This window comes from Heloderma suspectum, chromosome 4 (assembly GCF_057233095.1).
Source record: "Heloderma suspectum isolate Gila_16-S chromosome 4, 16-S_ref, whole genome shotgun sequence".
Lineage (NCBI taxonomy): Eukaryota > Metazoa > Chordata > Lepidosauria > Squamata > Helodermatidae > Heloderma > Heloderma suspectum.
The window spans coordinates 16,467,732-16,493,249 of NC_139461.1; the positions used below are offsets into that span (position 1 = coordinate 16,467,732).

The 25,518-nt window shown below is 47.2% G+C and overlaps 2 long non-coding RNA genes across 2 annotated transcripts in view; one reads left to right on the forward strand and one right to left on the reverse strand.

The window, feature by feature from the left end:
- The first annotated feature begins 16,177 nt into the window (after nucleotides 1-16,177).
- The window catches only part of LOC146346581 (uncharacterized), a 37,889-nt gene continuing 28,548 nt past the window's right edge, over nucleotides 16,178-25,518 (forward strand). Inside the window, exons 1-2 of the long non-coding RNA XR_014789967.1 lie at nucleotides 16,178-16,289; nucleotides 17,613-17,704. This is a non-coding gene — a long non-coding RNA (uncharacterized LOC146346581). The remainder of the gene's footprint in view (nucleotides 16,290-17,612; nucleotides 17,705-25,518) is intronic.
- LOC146346582 (uncharacterized) lies at nucleotides 19,918-24,432 on the reverse strand. The gene is made up of 2 exons (XR_014789966.1): nucleotides 23,555-24,432; nucleotides 19,918-21,422 (listed from the first exon to the last, which is right to left on the reverse strand). It is a non-coding gene; the product is annotated as an uncharacterized LOC146346582 (long non-coding RNA).

Genomic DNA, 25,518 nt, shown 5'->3' on the forward strand with positions numbered 1-25,518 from the left:
GAGACTGGGTGAGGGGATCAAGGCGGTGGTGAACGCCTCCCTTGAGGAGGGAGTGATGCCAATAGCCCTCAAGGAGGCTGTGATAAGAACGCTCTTAAAAAAGCCCTCCTTGGATCCCCAAGTTCTGAGCAACTTTCGCCCAGTCTCAAATCTGCCATTTTTGGGCAAGGTGATTGAACGGGTGGTGGCGATGCAGTTGAAGGCACACTTGGAAGAAACTGATTATCTAGACCCATTTTAGTCGGGCTTCAGGCTTGGGCATGGGACAGAAACGGCCTTGGTCGCCTTGGTAGATGATATGAGGAGGGCTCTGGATAGGGGTGAATGCTCCTTTCTTGTTCTCCTCGACCTCTCAGTGGCTTTTGATACCGTTGACCACGGTATCCTCCTGGACCGCCTAGAGGGGTTGGGCATTGGAGGAACCGTATTGCGGTGGTTCCGGTCCTTCCTCTCCAGCAGGTACCAGAGGGTAGCACCGGGAGAGGAGGTTTCGGACCCGTGGCCACTCACTTGTGGGGTGCCACAGGGGTCCATCCTCTCCCAGATGCTATTTAACATCTATGTGAAGCCGCTAGGGGCTATCATCAGGAGGTTTGGGGTGCGGTGTCATCAATATGCAGATGACATGCAGTTCTACCTCTCATTCAAATTTTCACCAAGGTTGGCCATAGAGTCCCTGTCCAAATGTTTGGAGACGGTGAGTGGCTGGATGGGGAGGAATAAGCTAAAGCTGAACCCTGACAAGACCGAAGTACTTTTGGTGGGAGACAAGAGGAGGCTGGGGGATGTTGACGTGGTGTTGAATGGGGTACGGCTACCCTTGAAAGACCAGGTCCGCAGCCTGGGGGTCATTTTAGACTCCCAGCTGTCCATGGAGGCTCAGGTGTCAGCTGTGAGCCAGACAGCTCTGTATCAACTCCATCTGATATGGCAGCTGCGCCCCTTCCTTCCCAACGATCTGCTCCCATTGGTAGTACATGCCCTGGTCTCCTCTTGTTTAGACTACTGCAATGTGCTCTACGTGGGGTTACCCTTGAAGACGGTTCGGAAGCTGCAGCTGGTACAGAACGCGGCGGCTCGCCTCATTAAAGGCAGCCGCCGGCGAGATCACATCACTCCAGTGCTGAAGGAGTTGCACTGGTTACCAGTTGTTTTCCGGGCCAAATTCAAGGTGTTGGTTTTGACCTTTAAAACCCTATATGGTTCCGGCCCAGCCTATCTTAAGGAGCGCCTCCAGCAGCACCAGACAGACCGCTTAACAAGATCAGCCTCGGATGGCCTTCTCTCTGTCCCATCAGCCAGGACAGCTAGACTGGTTGGGACGAGGGAGAGGGCCTTTTCTGTGGTGGAAAAGGCCCTCCCTCCCTAGGGAACTCCGCCATGCCCCCTCTTTAATGAGCTTCCATCGTGCATTAAAAAGATGGTTGTTCAAACAGGCATTTGGGGTGGGTTAGGGTATTTTAGAAAATGTTTTTATTGTAGAATTTTATTGTTTTATACTGTTTTATTGTACATTGTACATCGCCGAGAGCGGCTGGGTGACCAGCCAAATGGGCGATCAATAAATTTAATAATAATAAATAAATAAATAAATTGGGGGAGGAAAAAAGATGCTTGCAGTAGGGATGTACGAAAATTCCACCACGGATCTCGGGGAGTCCGAATGCCAGCGCATTCGGCCCCCTGAAATCGGTGGCGGAACAGCCTGTCCCCCACCCCCCCCCGGGACGAGACTTACCTTGGGTGGATCTTCCTGGCAGTGGCGGCTCCGGCGGCGGAACAGCCTGTCCCCCACCCCCCCCGGGACGAGACTTACCTTGGGTGGATCTTCCTGGCAGTGGCGGCTCCGGCGGCGGCTCCAGCGGTGGTTAAAAAATGTGATAGGCTATGTAAAGATTTACATAGCCTATCACGGCTAGGTTTTTTTAAAAAAACTGTGATAGGCTACGTAAAAGTTTACGTAGCCTATCACAGCTGACTTAAAAAAAAAATAGCTACGCTATTTGCATTCCCCTTATTTTTGCCGTCTTAGTCTATGTAAATGTTTACGTAGACGAAGACGTGCCAAAATAAGGAACACAAATGGCAGCAGCCGCAGCTGCTACCATTTGCATACGCGCGTTGTTTTTTTAAGTCAGCCATGATAGGCTATGTAAACATTTACGTAGCCTATCATGGCTGAATACAGGGACGCAAACGGCGGTGGCTACAGCCGCCACCTTTTGAGTCCCTGCTAGCCAGCGGCCGGATGTCCGGCCGCTGGTGGAGCTGGCCAGCGGCTCCGCAGAATCTCTGTGGAGCACAGCTGGCTGGCCAGGATTCCAGGGGGGGGAGGAACGGAGCGCCTCCCCCCCAGGCGAGGATTCCAGGGGGAGGGATGGAACACCTCCCCCCCCCAACCATAAACGTAATCTGCGAAAGGTAGGTGCCTTTTGTACATCCCTAGCTTGCAGTCAGGAGTTATAACAAGGGAGACTTGCATTGACATGGAAAACAGGGAACCTCGACCAGCCCAAATATAAATCATTCTCCTATCCTTAGTGTTCGATCCTGTTATGGACAGCCTTAGAGCAGGGGGCACAGTGCAGATGGCTACCTCTTTTTGCCCCTGAATATAGCATGGTAGTGTGTGTGGTCTGGGGATGGGTCCTGGGATGAGAGAAGATGGAGGCTTTTATGGCCTCTAGAGCTCCCATTTTGTGAAAGTTTCTAGCATGGTATTTGCTTCAGAGGATCTCCTGAAATAATTCTTGAGCACATTCTTCCCCATCCACTATGTTATCAGACCTCTCCTCTCATTACATGTGGGGAGGGGGTTAGCCCTGGGCCCTGAGAAGGCCCAGTGAAGCAAGACAGAATGAAGAAGAGAAAGGCAAAGCTTTGCTCTTTCCTTACCAGTTCCCAGGAAGCTTGCCTTATCCATATTTTCAACTTTCTTGGAAGAGTCATCCTTAAGCACAGGGCCTACAGAATCAGAACAGCGCCTCCTTAACAAATTGATGCAAACTGTTTCTTAATTCTAAAGGCTTCTAACTTCTTAAGGGCTCTTGCAGACAGTTGTTCTCCTAAATTAATGAACCCCTTTGTAGCTGAAATGGGAATCATGGTCCAGGTGCCTCCTCTCTAGGGATGTCAGAGAATTCCGCCATGGATCTCGGTGAGGCCAAATGCCAGTGCATCCAGCCCCCTGAAATCCGTGGCGGAACGAAGCCCCCCCCAACCCACGAAAGGCACACAAAATGGAGCACTTACCTGCTGCCATCCTTAGAGCTGCCATGGAGCGGAGCTGGACAGTTTAGGATTTTGGGGGGAGGTGCAGAGCGCCTCCCCCCCCCACCGCGAATCACCCCATTGAAAAGTTAAGTGACTTTTGTACATCCCTACTCCTCTCCATTTCTGCAGGTGACAAAAAAGCATTCTCCCAAGCATTTGCTCTAGCTTGGAGTCCAAAATGTTCTTATGTTTGGAGAGCTTAAGCAGATTAAATCAATAATTAAATTAATGCCAGGAAGTCTGAAATCAAAGGAACATTTGTATGCCAAGCACCGGTGAACTTGCATGGGGAGATGATAAGAGGAACATGGAAATAGGAGAAGGTTGGATAGTTTGTACACAGAGAGAGAGAGAGAGAGAGGGAGGGAGAGAGCACTGTAATAACGTGTTCAGCATCATTTCTAAGGCATGGGTATTTTGTTGCCACTCCTTGAAGTTGTGGTTCAGAGCAATCAAGCCCTGTTCAATGCAGGACACGGAATAATGGGCTCAAGTTACAGGAAGCCAGATTCCAGCTGAACATCAGGAAAACGTCCTGACTGTTAGATCAATATGACAATGGAACCAATTACCTAGGGTGGCGGTGGGCTCTCCCACACTGGAGGCATTGAAGATGAGGCTGGACAGCCATCTGTCGGGGATGCTCTTACTTGGATTCCTGCATTGAGCAGGGGGTTGGACTTGATGGTCTTATAGGCCTCTTCCAACACTACTATTCTATGATTCTATGTGTCATGGAATGTACAGGGCATGTGTGTGGGAGAACCCTCTGGTTTTTCCTCCAATGTACAGGTCTAAGGAATCTGTGGCCCTCCAGGTGTTGTTGGTTTCCAACTTCCATAATTTCTGACCATTGGCCATGCTGGCTGGTGCTGATGGGAGCTAGAACCCAGCATCTAGAGGGGCCACAGGTTCCCCACCCATGTTGTAAAAGAACCCTATGTAGATGCAACTGCAGATGTGCACAATGTGTAGGTAAGATCTGGAACCCTGCCATTTGCAGAGCTCCAAGTCAAAAGGAGACAATGTATGGATGTGTAACTTCTATGTACCTAGGCTTGTATGTATCCTTAGGTTGGATGAGGGCCAACAACTGGAGACTGAATCTGGGCAAGACTAGGGATGTCAGAGTATTCCGCCATGGATCTCGGTGAGGCTGAATGTCAGTGCAATTGGCCCCCCGAACTCCAGGGCGGAACAGCCTGCCACCCCTCCGCCCCCCACGGATCACCCCTGGGACAAGACTTACCTGGGGCGGATGTTCCGGACGGTGGCAGCTCCAGCAGCGGCTTCAGCGGAGGCAGCAGTGGCGGCTGGTCTTCCAACCAGCTGCCGCCGCCACTGCCATTTGCAGTCTTTTTTTCCCCCATTTGTGATAGGCTCCGTAAAGACTTACGTAGCCTATCATGTCTGGCTTAAAACAAAAACAAAAATGTGCATACACAAATGGCGACAGCTACGGCCGCCGCCATTTGCATTCCTTATTTTGGGCCGTCTTAGTCTACGTAAATATTTATGTAGACTAAGATGGCGAAAATAAGGGGAACGCAAATAGCATAGTGGACGCTATTTGTGTTCCCCCTTATTTTCGCTTGTCTTAGTCTATGTAAATATTTACATAGACTAAGACGGCCCAAAATAAGGAACGCAAATGGCGGCGGCCATAGCCACCGCCATTTGCATACGTACGTTTTTTTGTTCTTTTTTTTAAGCCAGACATGATAGGCTACGTAAGTCTTTACGTAGCCTATCATGGCTGACTACAGGGACGCAAACGGTGGTGGCTACAGCCACCACAATTTGCGTCCCTGCTAGCCAGCGGCTGGATGTCCGGCTGCTGGCGGAGCCGGCCGGCGGCTCCGTGGAATCCTCACGGAGTGGAGCTGGCTGGCGAGGATTCTGGGGGGAGGGATGGAGTGCCTCCCCCCCCAACGGAACCCGGCGGAGCCAGGTAAGGGGATTTTTGTACATCCCTAGACTGAGACAGAATCCTGACAAGGCAGTTCTCAGGTATGAGAATGGGTGGATTTCCCTGTTTTAGATGGAGTTGCACTCCCTCAGAAACAGGGATGTAGATTGGAGGTGCTCCTGGTATGGATGCTGGAGAAATTTGAGACGGACTAAAATGAGCTCAGATTTCTAAGAATCCGACCTGTGGAATCTGCTGCAGAATGAACCCTTCAGGCCACGCACAGTCCGTGGACTTCCGGATGATTTATTTTTTTAACTTTCCCAAAATGTGTGCATATATATTTGTAGGAAAATACACACGGTTCTGCTGAGGAAACGTTGAATGGAATGGGGGACAATACGCTAAATGTTACGTATGAAGGTAAATTATATAAATAGTTATGTAAATACTTATGTAATTATGTGTGCATTTTTCTGTGTGATGAAAAAATAATTGGCATCTGTCTGTGGGTGGATGACAGAACAAAAGGCACCTGACAATCTGAAAAACACAGATGGAGAGTATTTTACATGGTCCATACATCCCTAGCTCCTGGATTCATTGTTGTCATTAGAAGCCTGAGTGACTTTTGTGAAGAGGAGCACCAATTACCAGTTTCAGTTGGTATGCATTTTATTTTATTGCATTTATATCCTGCCTTTTTTCCTCTTGCAAGGAACCCAAGGCAGCTTACATTATCCTCCTCCTCTCCATTTTATCCTCACAACAACAACCCTGTGAGGTAGGCTGGGCTGAGAGTCTGTGACTGGCCCAAAGCCACCCAGTGAGCTTCTATGGCCGAGTGGGGACTAGAACCTGGATCTCCCAGCTCCCAGTAGTCCATACATTGGTAAGCTCACATTTAGATTACTGTAATGAACTTTATATGGGGTCAGGGCCAGCATCAAGGGTAAGCATGGTTGGGCACCTGCTGAAGGCACACGCCTCCCCCAGCAACAGCCCACTGACAACCCTCTGGAGGTGTTCCTCCTCTTCCCCATTGCCACCTGCTTGTTCACCTGACTCTTGCTCTGGCCCACACAACAGGGGCGGTGAGAAGGAGGAGCAGCAGATGCCCCTGCCTACTTGCTCACTGTCTCCCCGCCTGTCAAGCAAGCAAGTGGGAGCAACGATGAGAAAGAGGCTGAGTAGCAATAGCAGCTGGTGACAGTGGCAATGAGAAGAGGGAGGGAGGCATTGAGGGTGCATTGCCTAAGGGTCCTCAAAAACCCAGAGCTAACACTGCATGGGGCCACCTTTGTGTTTGGTCTGGATCTGGAAACAGCAACTGGTGCAGAATACAGCAGCCAGGATGCTGACTCAGTGCAGTTGTGTCAACACTGGTGTAATACACACGCATTATGCCAGTGTTGACACAAGTGCACTGATGTAATGTGTGTGAGCCAAATTCAAGCTCTTGTTGCTGGCATATAAGCCCCTGAACAATTTGGGAGCAAGTTACCTGGAGGATTGCCTTCCTTGAAATAGTCCTGTGTGATTGCTAAGATCACCGGAGGAGACCTTTCTTGTTGTACTGTGACCTGCAGATTGTCATCTGGTGGCAACCTCGAAGTGGGCCTTCTCTTATAGGCCCCTTCCAGCCCTACTATTCTATGACTCTATGATGGTGCCCACCTTTTGGAAAACCATCCCCTTGTGTTCAGGAAGCACCAACTATGGCATGCTTTAGGTGCCAGTTGAAGACCAAGCTCTTCATCCAGGCCTGTTCTGATCATTTCTGCTACCCAGTTTAATGGGGGGGGGGCAGTTGGTTTTCTATTTAAAATGTTTTAACTGTTTGTATTTTAATGTTTGTATTGTAAACCGCTTAGACTACTTACCACTCAGATATGGTAAGTGGTCTATACATGGATTAAATAAGATAATTAATATGTTCCACTAAATGGACAGAGGGCAGGCAATGGGTCTAGGGAGTGGGATTCTGTCTCCAGTCCCTACATGTTTCCCTGTGCATGACATCTCATATAAACAGGACTACTGGCGGGTGCAGTCATATGCATTCAGACTATTGCCATTACTGATGGTGCGGGTGCCCAGTTGGGGCTCGAAGCCTAGCAAGAAATCACCAGCTCCCCCCCACACACAGGCACCAGTCCGCAAGACCCAGCACTTGCCCAGCTCAGAGCATGCTGAGCTGTGCAAGCTCATGGGCATCCGCTCCCTCATTGAGCGCCATTTCCCACTCAAATGGCTGCCTGCTCGTTCTTTCCCATAAGATTCCCATCTATGCAAATAGGGGCCTTAAAAGGGCAGTGTCTGCAACATTATAGGCATTGATGCCTGTGGCATTGCAGACATTGCCTCTTTAAGCCCCCCATTTGCATAGATGGGATATTTACAGAATAGAACGAGCAGCAGTTTGAGTGGGAAATGTCACTCGAGACTCGACAAGGGAGCGGATGCCTGTGCACCACTGCTGAGTACCCCACAGAATGCCCAGCAGCTTGCCCTGCACTGCTCGCCTGGGCCAGGTAAGTGCTGGGGGATTGGTGAGCACTGCTTGGGGCAGACACAGGGCAATCCATTCATCCCTAATTGCCATATGCACCCAATGCCCCAAGCATTAGAGCTTGGCAATAGGCAGCTGATGGGCAGAAAGTGTGAGTCATGGAAAGATTAGAACTGGGATCAGACTGGAGTGCTGTGCCATAGAGGGTTCACTCCACATCAAGGTAGTGTGTAAATGCAGAGGCAGAGCAGAATGCAGGCAAGGGTTTAAGCCAGTAAGACTGACAGAAGGAGGCTGGGGGACATCAGGAAACATCACGCAGGGAAGTGGCTAATGAGCTTGGAAAATTTGGAGCAAAGGAGGCAGACAGACTAGAAGATAGACATATGGAGAAACCAAAATAAAGACTAGGATCCTCCATCCTGAATTTGAATGTTTATAGACCAGTTAAGAGGAACAGATGAGCTGCCTGAAAGAGTGTGGAGCTATGCTGGAAGGATAACCACACCTATTCTTCCTCTATTGTGTTGTCTAGAATGGCTCACCACAAGCAGAGGGCAATGCATAGGGCACATGGCTCCTAATTCATAGAATCATGGAATAGTATGGTTGGAAGGGGCCTACAAGACCATCGAGTCCAGCCTCCTGGTCAATGCAGAAATGCAAGTCAGAGCATACCTGACAGATGGCTGTCCAGCTTCATCTTGAATGCCTCCAGTGTGGGAGAGCCCACCACCTCCCTAGGTCATTGGTTCCATTGTCGTATTGCTCTAACAGTCAGGAAGTTTTTCCTGATGTTCAGCCGGAATCCAGCTTCCTGTCACTTCAGCCCATTATTCCATGTCCTGCACTCTGGGATGATCGAGAAGAGATCCAGGCCTTCCTCTCTGTGACAACCTTTCAAGTACTTGAAGAGTGCTATCCTATCTCCCCTCAGTCTTCTCTTCTCAAGGCTAAATATAGGGATGTACAAAAGTGACTTACCTTTCGCGGATTTTGTTGATGGGGGGGGAGGCGTTCCGTCTTCCCCCTGGAATCCTCGATGGGGGGGAGGTGATCCGTTCCTCCCCCCCAGAATCCTCGATGGCTGGCTGTGCTCCATGGCAGCTCTGTGGAGCAGCCAGCCGGGCCCAGCCCAGCCCAGCCCAGCCCAGAGCCATCCGCAGCCAAATTTTTGGCTGCGGAGGGCTCTGGGGGAAAAAAAAAACCGCGTATGCAAATGGCGGCGGCTACAGCCGCCGCCATTTGCATTCCTTAGTTTTGGCCATCTGAATCTACATAAATATTTATGTAGACTATGACGGCGAAAATAAAGGTGAACACAAATAGCGTAGCGGGCGCTATTTGCGTCCCTTTTTGATTCACCGTTTTAGCCTACGGAAATCTTTACGTAGGCTAAAATGGCGAATCAAAAAGGGACGCAAAAAGCACCCGCTACGCTATTTGCGTTCCCCTTTATTTTCGCCACCATAGTCTACGTAAATATTTACGTAGACTAAGACAGCCAAAAATAAGGAACGTAAATGGCGGCGGCCATAGCCACCAACATTTGCATATGCGTTTTTAAAAAAAAAAAACCACCCAGCCATGATAGGCTACATAAAGATTTATGTAGCCTATCACGTCGTGTTTTTTTTTTTAAAAAAAAACTAGTCATGATAGGGTACCTAAATCTTTACGTAGCCTATCACATCTTTTTTTTTTTTTTTAACAAGACTGGAAATGGCGGCGGCGGCGGCAGCCAGTCGGAAGACCAGCCGCCGCCGCCGCAGCTGCCGCCGGAGCCGCCACTGGAGCCGCCGCCGCCTGGAAGATCTGCCCCAGGTAAGTCTCGTCCCGGGGGGATCCGCGGGGGGGGGCGGGGGGGGCAGGCCGTTCAGCCACGGAGTTCGGGGGGCCGAATGCACTGGCATTCGGCCTCACCAAGATCTGTGGCAGAATTCTCTGCCACCCCTAGCTAAACATGTCCAGTTCTTTCAATCTCTCTTCATAGGGCTTATGATGCAGTGGTCCAGATACAGGGTTACTGTATGGTGTAAGGAGTGAATTTCTGGGATCATGGTGCAGGTTTGGTTGAAGCTAATGCTTCTTTTTTTTCTTTTTAAAAAATCTTACCACATGCACAAGTCCCATTTTTATTTATTTATTTGATTTATACCCCGCCTTTCCACCAAAAACTGGAACTCAAGGTTGCTTGCGTATAGGGCTGATTCACAGCATAGGGTCTCCATGCAACCAGGCTGATGGACAGATGGTATGACCAGCACTTTGGGAACCATTCCAGTGACTGCAATTCTTACCTCCATAACCTCAAGGGGAGTTTATGGCATTGGTCCTCAGTGAGTGGATCTTGAAGCATAATTGAGTTGTACCCCCTCCCTAAGCACCAGCACTTTTGGAGACAGAGATGAGAGATAAGAATGAGGCAGTAGAGAAAAGAGCGGAGACAAAAACAGTTAGAAAAATGTAGAGGAGAGAGATTGATTGGGAAAATGATACATACATAAAAGAGCATTCCATGGGGGGGGCAACAGAGGGAAAGAGGGAGGCAGGAGGAAAAGGACAGGGAAGATTATTAATGGCTAGGAGACAGGGATGGATGGACTCACTCAAGTCCACAGGAGCTGTTGCTGCCACCCACCGCCCGCATGAACCAGGCCGCATGAGCCCCTGGAAGGCTCAGTGAGTGGTCCAGGAGTGCCTACAGCCACCCACTCCTCCATGCAAGCTGCCATTTTGATGCAAGATGGGGGCTCTAGTTTTTCGTATTTCTAATCTTGCACACAATGGTGGCTGTAAAGGGTCATTTCCGCAACTAATATTGCAGAATAACCCTTTAAGGCCACTGTTGTGCGCAGCATTAGATAGATAAAAAACTAGAGCTCCCATCTTGCATTAAAATGGCAGCTTATATGGAGGACGAGCAGCTCTCAGGAACGAGTGGGCAGGTCTGGGAAGTCCCAGCTTCTCGCGCGGCTCGGCAGACATGGGCAGCAGCTTTCCAAGCTGGGGGGGGGAGTGGGGGAGGGTGTCCAATGGACTCCTGGACTCAGACGGGTGCCTGTGACATCCCTAAGAAGATATCCTGGGAACCAACTTATAGCACTTTGAGTTCCATAGCAGCTAGAGATGTGAGCAAATGCAGTTACAGATATTTAGGTTTCCTTGTGGCTGGAAATGAGGACTAAGAGATTAAGCCAATGTTTTGTTTTGTGGAAAGTAGGGATGTTGCGAGTGTCCAGTTGGGGCTCGAAGCCTGGCAAGAAGCTGCCGGTTCAGCCCCCCGGACACCAGTTCGCGGACCTCAGCTTTTGCCTGACTCGTGGCGTGCTGAGTCGGGCAAGAGCTCGGGCGCCTGCTCCCTCAGCAAGGAGAGGGGAAGAAGGCAGCACCTCTCCTCCTTCCCCCATCCTTGCTACAGCAGCAGTGGTGTGGGAAAGGCTGGTGGTTTTCTGTAAGTTCTCCGGGCCTTATGGAAAACAACCAGCTTGTCCCTAGCTGCCGCTGCTGTACCGGGTGGGGATGGAGGGAAGAAGGAGGCAACTATCCTCTTCTCCCCCCCACCTGCTGGAGGCCAGAGTGAGAGGGTGGGGGTGGCTGCACCGAGGCCCCTCTTCCCTGCCCCGGCCTTTGACAGCTGGTATGCAGAAGAGGGGTGACGGTGGCACCCAGGTGCTCTCGCCCTGGCCTGCTCTAGAGAAGGCCAGGGTGAGAAGCTGGAGGCTGGCTGCCCCGAGGCCCCTCTTACTTGCACCGGCCTTTGACAGCTGGTGCATGGAAGAGGAGAAGCTCGCACAGCTCGCAGGCAAGCAGGGTGAGCAGGGAAGCTCGGAGAGCAGGCCCAGGCTGCACGAGCTGTGAGGGGCAGTTTGTCAAGCAAGCTCCCTGATCCTGGACAGAGATGGGCTCGTCCATCCCTAGTGGAAAGTACAAATTTTGAGGAAGTTCTTGAATGAAGAGAGGAAATGGATGAGCACCATTTGCAGGTGTGCAGGGAGGGAATGCAAGCCCTAAGAGGCAGAAAGAAAGAATGGGTAGAGTCATTAAAGTGAGCAGAAGATGTTTAGATGGTGCAGGCTGGTTGAGTTGGAAGAACAAAGGTCCTTAACATGACAGAATATCTATGTGATTCTTTTGGGGTCTCCGTTGCCTGTAACTTCTCCTTGCACATCGCCACCCTCTGCACCATCCCAGTCTATGGAAGCTGACTCCATGCCCTGCTTCGTAGAGCCAGGGTTGATTTGTGCAAGTGGAATTGTAGCTTTCTGGCTTAAAGAGTCACTGCTGGTTTGTGTTTTCATCTTTCACACAGCTGGAAATAACATGATTTGATAATTTTAGGGATTTTTGTTTGTCCATCATGCTTGACGGTAATAGTGGGCAGGAAGTCATTACGACTTTGCCACAATAAGTGCCTCGGTGTAGTGTATGGCATGTCTCTCTCGGAATGCTGTGTGATTGTAAGCCTGGCTGTGAAAAAAAGCAAAGATTACATGAAAAAGCCAGGAATGTTCTATAAATAGAATGTTTGATGCCGTCCTTTGTACTCGCCCACAGGGCTGCCGCTAAACAGGACGCTGCTGAAACTGCGCAGTGCCGAAGTTGCTTTGAACACAGTGGGATGCAAATATCAGAAGTTCAAGCAGTGGCTAAGAGGTGCTTTATTCAATCTGATTGAAGTGGCAAGGAAATGCCAGACTTAATGGGGACATGGTCTTAAGCATCCAGGGCCAGTTGCCAGGAAGCTAAACAGGCAGGAATATCTGCACATGAAGACTATACAATACAATGAAGTTGCCAAGATGAATGCAATGCAATCAAGTTGTGCAAACCCAGTGCTGTATTCTTGAGAAAGAAACAAGAAAGAAAGAAAGAAAGAAAGAAAGAAAGAAAGAAAGAAAGGAAGGAAGGAAGGAAGGAAAGAAATCATTGGGATCTGCAAAACCTATGTCAGAAATAAACCATTATTCATGGGGACATTACTTCCTTCCTATATGCTGCCATCACATGTCAGGGACACTTACCCTGCTCCCACTTCCCAGTTATGAAGTTTCCACAATGTATAGTTTGGTATTAGCCACAGCTGGCATAACTGCAAATCATGTTCCCCATATGAAAGCATAGACCAGTTTCTAATCTTCTAACGATTAGTAGAGATGCTTCAAGAATTTATTCTTTGAAAATTATGATAGGAACTCAACTAAGGTGTGGATCAGAATGCAGTTGTCCTTTGGATCTTGCATTTCTCTGAATGTCATGAAGCAGTTCTAGTGTGTCTTGGACACACTATAATGCATCTAAAATGCATATTTTTAAAAATAAAATGTTTAAAAATCCATACTTTCAGATAAAATGTGCTGAAAAATGCACATTTAAGTAAGTATTTAAGTATGCATTTTTGTGCACACTTAATTTTTTTAAATTGCAGATTAATGCAGAATTTTGATGGATTTAAAGTTTTAAACAGAAGAAAAACCCTGATGGAACAGACCAAAGTGACCTGTCTGATCCAGCATTCTGTTCCCACAGATGTGTCATGACTAGCCCTGGAGACTCCTTATCAGATAAGGAAGAGACCTTGCCTGAACAGCTACCAGCAGAACAAATCCCGGAGACATCTGGCCAGTCTGATGGTGAACAGCCAGGCCCCTCTCATGCTTTACCAGAAAGCTCAGAGTCTGAGCAGGTGCATAGTCCTCCCATAACTCCCCAGGACAGACGCCGACTGAAGAGGCATCCTCAGCTGCCTCCACTCAGATGTAGTTGCTGGCTGCAAGCCAGGACTTCTCGGGAGGAGGGCTTCTAACAGACGTTTGATCAATTTCAGTGTGTGGGGGGGTCCTGGGTGGAGTCACATGCATCCAGTCTTGAAAAGCCATGCCAAGATGTGGACTCTTTGCTAGAAACAACTCAGCAGTTCTAGCTCTGTTTCCTCTGCTTGTGTTCCTGGCATTGCTGCTTCTGCCATCATCCTTAATTTACAATCCAGAATGTCTACAACCTCGTTTTGTTGCCTGCTCCCTGGAACTCTTCAAAAGCTTTTCACCTTTTGGATTCCTGACCCTTGGCACACTTCTCAGCCATGCTTTTGCCTTGTCCTTGGTTTTTGAACTCCAGTACTCCAACCCAGCCTGTGGGGGCCTTCTGATCTACTGTCATCTTGGAGGGGCATTGTCAGACCAGGACAAGATAGCTATGGGAAGACTACAAGCAGGACATATAGCACTGTCTCATTCAAGTTCCCCCACAACTGGTATTGAGAGGTATTCCTTTGATACTGGAGGTAATATATATCCATCATGACTGAGCAAAGGGCTGGATGTGCGTGTGCCCAATCTCATCTGATCTCAGAAGCTAAGCAGGGTCAGCCCTGGTTAGTACTTGGATGGGAGACTGCCTGGGAATCAGGCTTCCTACACTGAGCAGGGGGTTGGACTCGATGGTCTTGTAGGCACCTCCCAACCCTATGATTCTATGACTATTTTATGATTAGTAGCCATTGATAGCCTCATCTTCCATGAGACTTAAGCCCTATTCATGCATTGCAATAAGTGGTGAAACACACCATGCAAGGAGGAATGGAGCCACACAAAGTAGCCATGCCCCATGATGTCATGTCATAACTAGGGATGTCCATTGCTATGGAATCCAGCCCTTTTTGAGCTCTTTGGACTCCCAACAAGCCCCCAACTCAGCTCATGTTTGTGGGCTGAGCGATAGGGATTTTCATTTTTACAAAATCTCCATAAATAGGAATGTGCACAAATTGCAGGGTGGAATTCCTGCAATTTACACAAATCCCAGCTGCAATTGGCACAATTTATGCAAATTTCACCCACTAATTGCATAAATTATGCAAATTCTGGCTGTGAGTTACACAAACTGGGCAAATTACAGGCAGCACTCATGCAAATCATGCAAATTGCACCCTGCAATTGTGCATATTTCTATTTATGGATTTAAAACACACACACACACAAAAGTCTGCGAGTTGGTCCAACTCAATGCAGATCAAGTTGGGCCAGCTCGTGGCTGAAGTCGGGGGTGGAGGGGCTGAGCTGATGAAAGCTTGGTGAGCTCCACCCCCCAGATAGATTCCGCATACCACATGAACACCTGCAGCAGGGAGGCTTTCCTACGTACAGTTCTACGCATGGATGCTTCCCCCACAATTCAGACCCCTGATCGTGCAATGTTCAGAATTACATAGATGCTGTACGAGGAAAGGCTTTCCCATGGTGGGTGTTTGCACTGTACATGTGGACACCTATGGCTCAGAGGGAACTACCCGGTTTGGCCCCATTCCTGCTCATGTGATAAATTTCAGCACATACTGTATCATGTAAATAGGGCTGTATGAATGAAAACATGCGAAACTGGCACAGGCTGACAATAGACTGATCTACTCATCCCAATGGAGCGCCCATTCAGCCAATGCAGATCAACTAAGCCCCTACTATGTGTTGATGGGAGTTGGGTAGAAGTCAAAACTGCACGCAGTGTGAAAGCAACTGAGACCATATAAGCACTGCAGCAAGAACAAAATGAATTCACCCTTAATGTAATAATTAATGCAGAACATTTGTGGCTGGTTAAAGACCCACTTAGATTCCACTTACACTTAAAATTGCTGCTTGGTAGTTCTTTGCCCAACTGGCCTAACAAAAAGAAATGAGCCATGGCTGAGTGTTTGTTTTCATCGGAGAGAGGTAGCGGTTCTACATGCAGGCAGGGAACAAGCCAGAAGGTCTTCCTCCTCACCCAGAAAAACGAAAGCTTCCCCTTCAAGTTTGGGGAGGCAATGTCCTGTTGTTTAACGTATGGAAGATGATGGCAAAACCCTCTGAGGAAATCACAATGCAAGCATAGCTTGAATAAGGGCCGATGTCTGAAGGAAGGGACATTTCTTTGGCATTTCAGGAACTAAACAAAGCACTGCCAAAGCCGATCAAATCAGCCTCTTTCCCAAGATGGATAAAGCATTTGCGACAAAGCTTGAGGAAGAGCATATAGTATTTTGAAAACACCCTGAGCAAGGTGGCTCCATTCCCAAAGCCAATGCCGCCAAGCAGACCTCCCGTGTCAGACAGATAATGCAGAGGATTGGAACGCTTAGGGACTAGTTCTCCCTGAGGAGGTAAAGCTGTGTTTGGGCTTTACCACTTTAGTAGAGCCAGCCCTCCCCTGAAGTGGGGTGAAGCCCCGCCTCAGCCAGCGGAGTGAAAGGAGCAGTGAATTGCGCACTGACACCCCCCCCCCCACACACACACACAACCTTGCCAGAAGGACCTGCTGCCGTCAGGCTCCCTCCCTTTGCTGCTGCTGCTGCCACCACTGCTGTGTCAACAGACCATTTCTCATCCTGACACATGAACCTAAGCCCTAAGATGAAGGTGTGTGAGATATCTCACATGCCTCTTCTTCCTCCTCCTCCTCCTCCTCCCACAAACTCCTTGTATAAGCTCCCAGGACTTCCAGCACCTCCTTTCGAGCCAAAACAGCTTGTAAGTGAACTTTCAGCTCAGGCTTCATCTCCGTGACTTGCCTTAGATTTCACTGGCCATGGGAGAGAGTATAGAGATCCACAACATGAAGGTATGGATTTGCATGCTGAATATTTATAGGTGTTATTGATGGACCTGCCACAGGAAGGCTATTTTGGGCCACATTCCATGCAGCCATAGCATGTGCTCTGGCATTTAGAAAGATGGATGAAGATAAAGAATATAGTAACTAGGGGAGCCATACTAGCAACCCAGAAGTTGGAGGTAGGCTGAAAATGAGTTCCTGTTTGACTCTTCTGGTCCACCTCCTAAAGCAAGGCTGGAGGAGGAGGAAGAGTTAGGCGAGTTAACTTATTCTTCTCCTCAAGGCCAGGGGGAATAAGGACCATGACAAACAGAGCTCTTTTTGGTAGGTAATTTACAGAAGTATTTAAGTGAGATACTACACAGCAAGAAAACATGCATTCTCAATTCTTAGCACATTTTCAAACTGGATATTTTCTTCCTTTTTCCTTCCTGTAACCAAGCCTAGTGTATTACAAGTTATCTGAGCTGCAGCCTTAAGAACAACAGGGCACAAGGAATACAGAGGGAAATATGATAAAGAAACATATCATGAACATAAAACCCATCTTGCCCTTTTGGCACTGGATGACGTTGGATCAGTTATCCTCAGATCCAAACTGCGTGTAGGGGCACACACCGGTGTGCTATGGAAAATGAGTTAGTGTGCTGCAACAAATACATGCAACTTAACCGTTGTAAACTGCCCAGAGAGCTTTGGCTGTGGGGTGGTATAGAAATGTTAACAACAACAGGAACAGGAACATAGGAGGCTGCCTTATACTGAGCCAGACCATTGGTCCATCTAGCCCAGTACTGTCAATACTGACTGGAAGCAGCTCTCCAGGGTTTCAGGCAGGATCCTTTCCTCGCCCTACCTGGAGAAGCTGGGGATCGAACCTGGGACCTTCTGCCTGCCAAGCATGTGCTTTACCCACTGAGCTATTGCCTGTCCCGTAATAGCAACAGCTATTCTGTGAACCCTAAGTAACCCCCTACAGATGAAGATGCTTGCTGTGGCATTGAAAGATTCATTGCTTTAGCTCAACCTCTTTTCAATGTGCCACCACTGGAGGGGTGGATGAGAAATTCCGTTCATCTCTGCAACATATGTGATGAGCAATCCATCTAGGGATGCAGAAATCTGTTAATTTCTACTCTATGACAATTTTACATGTTTGCCCATAAGTCAGTTCTGTCCCATTTGCACATTAATCTGTGCAAATGTTTTTTGTTTTTCAAAAAATTGTTCCAATATTTGCATTGAAATACTATTTAAATATGTATTTAAAATGTATTTTATCCCAAAATAAGCATGCTTAAACTTAGTTTGATGCATTTTTTTTTTAAGTCAAGAACTGGGACAGACCAATTGGAACTGTGAAATCTGGTGGACAACTAAGCTCCACTCTGCAGCACGTTAGTCTGGGAGATGCAAAGCAGGTTAGTTCATGTCAGAATTTCCTAAGTTCAAATACCTCAAGCATCCCTGATTCAATCTAGCACTGAGCCAAAGTATCACCTGTGTTAATACTTCAGGTTGAAATGAGTGGAGATGTGGGACACAAACTGCCCCCCCCCCAACTCCAACTGTACAAACATCGGAAACACGGTGGAAGCTGGTTACATGTGGGACAGCTAGGGATGCATGAGAAATTTGTTTCACTTCATTTTTTATCAGGATTTTACCCACTTTGTACCTTCTGGACTGAACATGAACTCAGACACAATCTGCTGTCAGGGTCCATACATTTCTGAGCTTGCAATGTGATTCACAGACCAAAAAAAATGCACTCAACAGCAAGCGTACATTTGAAAATTGTGCATCAAAAAATAATACCTTTGAAAAATGTGCACAAATATGCTTTAGTCAATGGGAGAAGAATGCACAGGTTTAAAAAATGCACACAATTGATGCATACATTTTGGAGTGGGGGAACAAATGTGAGAGAAAGTGAATCTGAATTTGGACAGAGAAATAAATCATATGACAGATCCTCAGTGATACCAGATCCACATATGTAACTTGGTTCCTTGGAGACAACATTTCTAGAGCTGTTCTGATAATTTCAGCTAAGGTTTGGGGTATGTTTTGGGTTTATCCACTGAGAAGGGGTGAGGCAACAAGAAATCATCACCATCACCACCAAAAAGTGAAGAAAGGAAGGGAGAATTTCAGTGAAATGGTGTTGGGGTGAGAGGAATCTGGCACTTAGCTTCATATATAATGTTAGAAGCTGGATAACGGGTGTTCCTTTTTAACTTCTAGCTTTTAACTTAAAAACAAGAATGATCCATGCCACCTTAAAAACAAATAAAGAAATAAAAGGAAGTCATTTAAAAAACAAAGAGTTTACAGGTTTTCTTTATGGGCCGCTCTCTGGCACCCCACTGGCAGCCTCTGCGATCAGTGTGTGGAGTGTCCAGGAACATCTTCCCACAGGCATTCCAGAAAAGTATGGATGATTTTCTAAAACATTAAAAGCTAAAAGGAAGAACACTCGGTCGCATCCATCAGCCACTTTTAATGCAAGCGCCCAGCCACCCATTTGGGGGCAGGGGAAACACCACCAAAATTCTCCCAGTCAGGGCCAGCTCCAGGTTTTGGGGGAAACTTTGGGCAATTCATGCTTAATGGGGCTCCTCCCTTAGTGAGTTTACCTTTTCACAGCCATTGTCGCCAGCTGCTCCTCCTCCTTTTTGTAATCTTTACTACCACATGCTTGCTTGAGAGGCAGAGAACCAGGGAGCAAGTAGGCAGTGGCATCTACTGCTCCTCCTTCCCACCACCACTGTTGTGTGGGCCACAGCAAGAGGCTCTGGATAAGGGCGAATGCGCCTTCCTTGTTCTCCTCGACCTATCAGCGGCTTTCGCCACTGACCACAGTATCCTCCTGGACCACCTGGAGGGGCTGGGCATTGGAGACACCACATTACGGTGGTTCCGGTCCTTCCTCTCCGGCAGGTACCAGGGGATAGCGCTGGGAGAGGAGGTTTCAGACCCATGGCCGCTCACTTCTGGGGTGCCATAGGGTTTCATCCTCTCCCCAATGCTATTGAACATAGGGATGGTGGAGAATACTGCCACGGATTTCAGTGAGGCCGAATGCACTGGCATTCAGCCCCCCGAAATCCATGGTGGTGTTGCAGAACCCAGAGTCAGAGAGACCACGGAGTGAAGGAAAAAGAGATTCTTTATTTAACGCGCGGGCTTAAGGCTGGAATCGTTTCCAAAGAGCCAGAAGCCCCGATTTACATTAGCACATTGGTTTTATAGACATTGTGACACATATGAAACGGCTCCTCCTCCCCCTCCCGCATGGGGTTGCAATCCTCAACATTTCTTCTCTTAGCACTATTGTTTATAATACAAGAACTGGGTTATAGGGTAGCCATGATAAGGAGAGAACAGAAGAGAACAGCAGAGAACAAGATATACAACTGTATGACCTTTGACAAGATAAGGAATTCCTGTGTCTCGTCAGCTTACAACAATATATTCAAGGGAGAAAGAGCTCAGCAATGAGCTGAGCATGAGACTGCAAGAGGCTACTTAGTCTGACCCCCGATATGGCTGCTACATTCCCCCCTTAAATGCATAATTTCATTACAATTATAGCATTACTGATAACTATACAAAGCTTTTTGTGACATACATATTACTTAGCCTCTTGTTGGGCTATTAGAGCGTAGAGGGCAGCAGTTTTATTAGCTGAGACATAAAACAGATTGGTTAAACAGCACATAAGACAAGGAACGCAGAGACATAACAGTATCTCTATGAACAACACTGGTAGAATTAGGATGAACAATGCTTTCAAGCCAGCTAAGACCTGGAAGCCAAGGGGTTAACTAATTGTTTTGTCTTATTGTTTTGTTAGCTACTATATTGTGCAGCTTGTTGATCTGTTCATCTACAGCATTGCCATTATCAGTTAAGTTAAAACAACAGAGCTTTTGGTGTGTCTCACAACTTAAATGATGAAGAAGGAAGAGGTAATTTATACCAGCTCTGTTTTCTAGAACTGCACCTTTTAGATCACGCAGCTTTTTATTTAACAATGACAATGCTCGTGAGGTGGCATTTATGCATTTGGCTAAGCTGCAAGCTAACCGGTTGATTTCCAGACCATCAGCCACGGCTAAACTTGGAACCCCAACTAGTGACATTGCTAAGGCCAATTTTTCTGAGTCAGAATATAACTGCACATGACTATTACAATTTTTAGTTAGTTGGAGTGCTCGAGGCTGCCGTTGACGGATTTTCTCGGGCTACAGGGGAAGAATTGGCACCAGTTCAATTGGCGGCTGAGGCAACATGGGTGGTTATCAGACAAGTTGGCAGGAATGAATGACCAAGTGCGGGAATTACATGTCTAAAACCATCCATGAGGCAAAAGTATGTGGGCATCATTAAAAGATATGTTTTGAATTTTATTACAGTGGAAGGGGGCCAGGGATAGCTTTATATTTTCTGGAAAAATTTTTGACAATTAAGCATTTGTGCACACGTAGCATTTGTTTCAGCAATGATGGGGGTGCGTAGAGTGAACTCTGTAGGGGGTAGGATCTTTGCAACCATGCCCCAATTAGCATTTTGGGAATAAGTTAAACTTACACCATAAACTTTTAACATGGTATCTTTTTGAATTTTCTCAGGATGTCTACAGACAGGTATTAGGCAAGAGCTAATAAGCCTGTTTGCAGGTATACCTCTTGGCAAACAAAAATGTTTTACTCTCGTGATGTTAGCCAGGTGAAGCCAGTAATTATCAGCAAATCACTGGGACAAACTTCTCCTTCCAGGGGCAGACCCCCCTTTTTGCACCTTATTAAGGAAACACAATGCAGCACTACTAACACTACAACACGCATGTTTGATCTTCTTTGGGATCTGACCGTACGCTGGGCAGCTATTCACCTGGCAAGCTGCAGTAGGGTCTAGTCCCCTTCTTCAATTCTTCAGTTGCAGGTCTGACCGTACGCAGGGGGACAGTTTCCCGGTGTGTCCACAGTAAGGTCTAGCCTGAGTCTTCTTACTGCTTTTTCAGAATGATTTTTAAAGGATTTTCAGGATTTCTGTTTACAGTCTACTCTCCCCCTCTCGCTCTCTTGACTCGTGTCCAGTGTATCCAGGGTTTAACTCCAGCTACTTTCATAGCTGTGGGGGTGGAAAGTATGACAGTTTTCAGTCTTCTCTATCTGGGAGTCAAAGGGTTATTTTTCCCTCTTTAACTCATACTTTAACTCTTAATTGGAAAGGATGAACTTCTGTGATGGGAATGGCTTATTTTCTAAGACAAAGCTACGCTGGGCTTGAAGAACTTTGTTTAGTGTTTGGACTTCTTGTTTAAGGCTAACCTTTGCTTGCTTTTGATGCTGCTCCAGTGTCAATTATGAAGTCAATGTCACGGCCCCTCACAGTCAATGTCACGGCCCCTCTCAAGCTGTCTCCCTCTTCGCCCATTCTGGCCCCTTTGGTTTTCTCCTTTGTGTATTTGATTTATTTTATTTGGGCATTCATGCCACTAATGTCCATCTTGTCCACACTGGGCACACTAGTTCTTTTTTAAGAATCTTCTGCCTCTGCCGGGTCTTCTTTTTTTTTCTTTCGTCCACATCTTTTTGGGCCTCTGGGCTGAGGGAGGGGGGTATACTGGCGATAGGCATTTGAAAGACGCTCCAAGTACGCTCTGGGGCCTCGGTGGCACCTTGCAGCACTTTAGACACTTTGGTCATATTAATTGACTTCTTCATACCTGCTTTCATGGCTTCTAACAGCAGGGTTTGATACTGGGTGAGGCGCTCTAGCCCCACTTGTGTTTTGGGATTCCAGCGGGGGGGGGGGTACTTACAAGGAGGCTTTATTGGGTAACTTACAGCACACAGGCGTACTTAATGGTTGGATCAGACAGCTTCTCTGAACCACGAGCTATTGTGCTAAATGGGTTTTATACCATACATGTTGCCCATAACACTAGCAAGCATTTTCAGCATAGGCTAGAAGTGTTTGGTTCTCAGGCACAGCTTCCTGTAAACAACTTCGCTTCCCAAAGTGCTTGATAACACTTTTTATTTATTAGTATGGGAAGACAAATTTTTTCTCTTTCTTTTGCTTTCTTTTTCTTTGCTGATCTGCCTGTATTGCAGATCATGTTTCAAACTTTTTATATAAAACTTTCTGCTCCATGCACCAGCCTTGTCTCTTTATTTGTCTTTTTCAAGTTAAACTTACTTAAACTTTTCTGCCTTACACTAGTCCCACTGACACACATTTGGGATAGGCTCTTCTCCTTCTAGTTACATTTTCTTCATTTTAAAGCACTATTACATTATTGTGGCTACTTTACCCCAGGTAATAAGCTCCAGGCACAATCAGCTGCTTTTAATTTACCCTGGGGGCAACTATGGCCACGCTTCTTTTTTTACAATTTTTTTCTTTGCCTCTTGCCTTTTCTTTCTTCTTTTTTCTATCTGTCTTCTACTTTCTCTATTCCTTCTTTTCTACTTGCTTTTGTCTTTTCTCTTCGTCATCCATTGGGAACCACACTTAGTATCATTTGGAGTTGCAACTAACACTAATCTGCAAATATCACATATACTTTATGATATTTAAGAAATCATAAAATATACACAACAAACTTTTTCTGCAATTTAACACAATGAATGGAAAACACTTCTTGCATGGTAAGGCATGATGGAGCAGATCCAGCAATTATACTGGTCTTCTGGCTGAAAGCTCAGGGCTCATCAAAATCAAGGGACGGGCATACCCACACACGCAGAGTTCTAGGTCACCATTTTTGCATCGGCAACTCTATGCTGCATGAATTCTGGCAAAAGGAAATCTAAAAGTCACAGATCAAACTCAGCCTGCTGTACACTGAGCTGACTACAAACACAGACACATGGTCCACAGCGATGAGAGTTCAAGTTTATCAAAAGCTTCACAGCACTGTCTATGGCAAGTCTTTGACAATTTAAAATTTTAGTTCATGTGCAGAGTGTCTCTAAAAAGCCCAGACATTGATGGAAGCAAACAGAGACGGCTCTGGGCAATGAAGATGCGATGTTTCCAGCAAAGGCTCTCTACTTTTGCATCAGTTTAAAAAGGGAAAGTGTGGCCCTACACCCCTTTTGACAGACAAGGGCCTTTAACTTTTTAGCAAGGCCTCTGTCTAAACAGAGCGGCACAGCTCAGCTCTCTAGCCGTGACACTTTAACCTGGGCAACTCCTTTGTAAATTTTATTTTACTTCTGTCAGGTTCTCTCACAGACATTTTAAAAACTTACTCTTTTTTTTTTCTCTTCTAACCTGGTACACGAAAGCACTGAAACACTGAGTGCCGAAACTCAGGACGCTGGGGGGTGATGGGCATTGCCTTATACTTGCATTTTTCAGGCAGCCATTAATCTTCGGGGAGGCGGTGGGGTGATTTGCAGGACTTCAAAGGCAAGCTTCTCAGTTTGTTTGTATTTGTAAATCCCAAGCTCAAAACAGGACACGATGAGGTACAGGGCCACCAAATTCTTGCTTTGGCACGGGCAACAAATAACTCGGGTTAGCTTTCTTCACTGGGGTCTCAAACAGGAAAACAGTCTTAATTTAAAGTTGTAACATCACTGACAGTGTCAGCCAGCCAGCTACACAGATCTCATTGTTTTTTAAGACAGTTGCTCCAATATCTTCTTTTCTTCTCAATCAGGTTGGGTCTCCCAGCTTACACAGTTTATTGCAGCTTTCAGGAGCATGGCAGTAGCGTGATTTTGGCTTGGCCAGGAACATGCTGTCTGGTTTCTCGGTCTCTTTAGCACACACACTTAGGCAGTGTAACACTGGACACTCAAATCAGTGAGATTTCTTCATTGCAGGGAATCCCACGGCAAAAGCTTAATGGTTACGCTCTTCAGAAATCATATAGCTGATGGTCAGTAGCTACAGGCTCTATGCAATTTTAACACAGTTCAAAGCTAAACACGGTTACCTTGACAGAGATCTTTAACGTGGTCTTTCCGCTTCATTCTGCTTTGGGACAGTCTTATGGCACACTTTTCACTCGAAGAGGGGTCTAGCCTGTGCTCTGGGGGCTGATTCTTCACCTTTATTTTCTATTTTGCCTTCATCTTCTGGGTCTTCATTTTCAGTTTCCATTTCTTAGGGATTTCATCTCAATTAGGCGAGGTGATGATGTTGCACAACTCAGAACGTTGTGGGCAATTTTCCTGCCCCCCCTCTCTCGGCGCGCTAGGCTAACAGCTACGTCTTCGGCCTTACACTCTCACGCTCCCACGCTTTGTTAAAAGCCAGACTGTCCTGCAACATTTTTTTAACAAACAGCCTCAGATCTTGTTTTTTTTTTTCCTCTCAGCTCGACCTTGAGCTTTTTGCTGTTTTCTCTTTCTATTCTGAATCTTTAAAAAAACACCTTTTTCTTTCTTTGTTTGACATACATCTCAAGGGGGTGCAAGGTTTGCTTCCCCCACCACCCATAGCCTCCCTCTTAAATTGAAGACAGACACAATTAGGGAATGGGAATTGGTCAGTGAGTAAGGGGTCTCACTGGCCGACACAAGAGGATTTTTCACACCACGCACTTTGCTACTGGCCTGGGCACCCGGACGGTCAACGGTATGCGTCAGAAACCGCAGTAGCCACTCACACAATCAATCTCTCCACTACATCCATATGTCCCTGCCACCCACTTTTCCCACTTTTTACCAGAGCGGAAAACGGCTTCCCCAGCTTCCTCAGCTTCCTACTGAGTACTGGCGTGCTGGGTACTGGCGCCCACTCGGGGGTGTGATCAGGCCCCCCTTCTACCCGCAAGGAGTAGGTTCTTTTGTATACGTATACCACCAACACTGACCTTCTTCATAAGGCGGGGCCCTCTTTTTTTCTGCCCAGTGGCCTTTCTCCCTAAAGGCGGGGCCCTCTTTTTCCCATATACTTGCCTTTCTCCTGAAGGCTTCCAATGTGGGTTTCAACTCAATTGCAGCTGCGATACAGGCAGGGCTCAAGTTCCTTCCTCCGCTTCCCAAGGTTCTCTTGCTGCTCGCTGCCGTTTGGGCGATCCCGGTGCAGGCTTTCTCCCATTCACTCGACAAAAAGGTCGGTGGCGCCAAGAAAGGGAGGCATGCGCCGAGCTCGTCTTCCCGGTGCGGCGATCAAGAGCAGGCAACTGCCACCTGTCTGGCTCAGAGCCTGCCACATCCGAGTCACGGCACCATTTATGTTGCAGAACCCAGAGTCAGAGAGA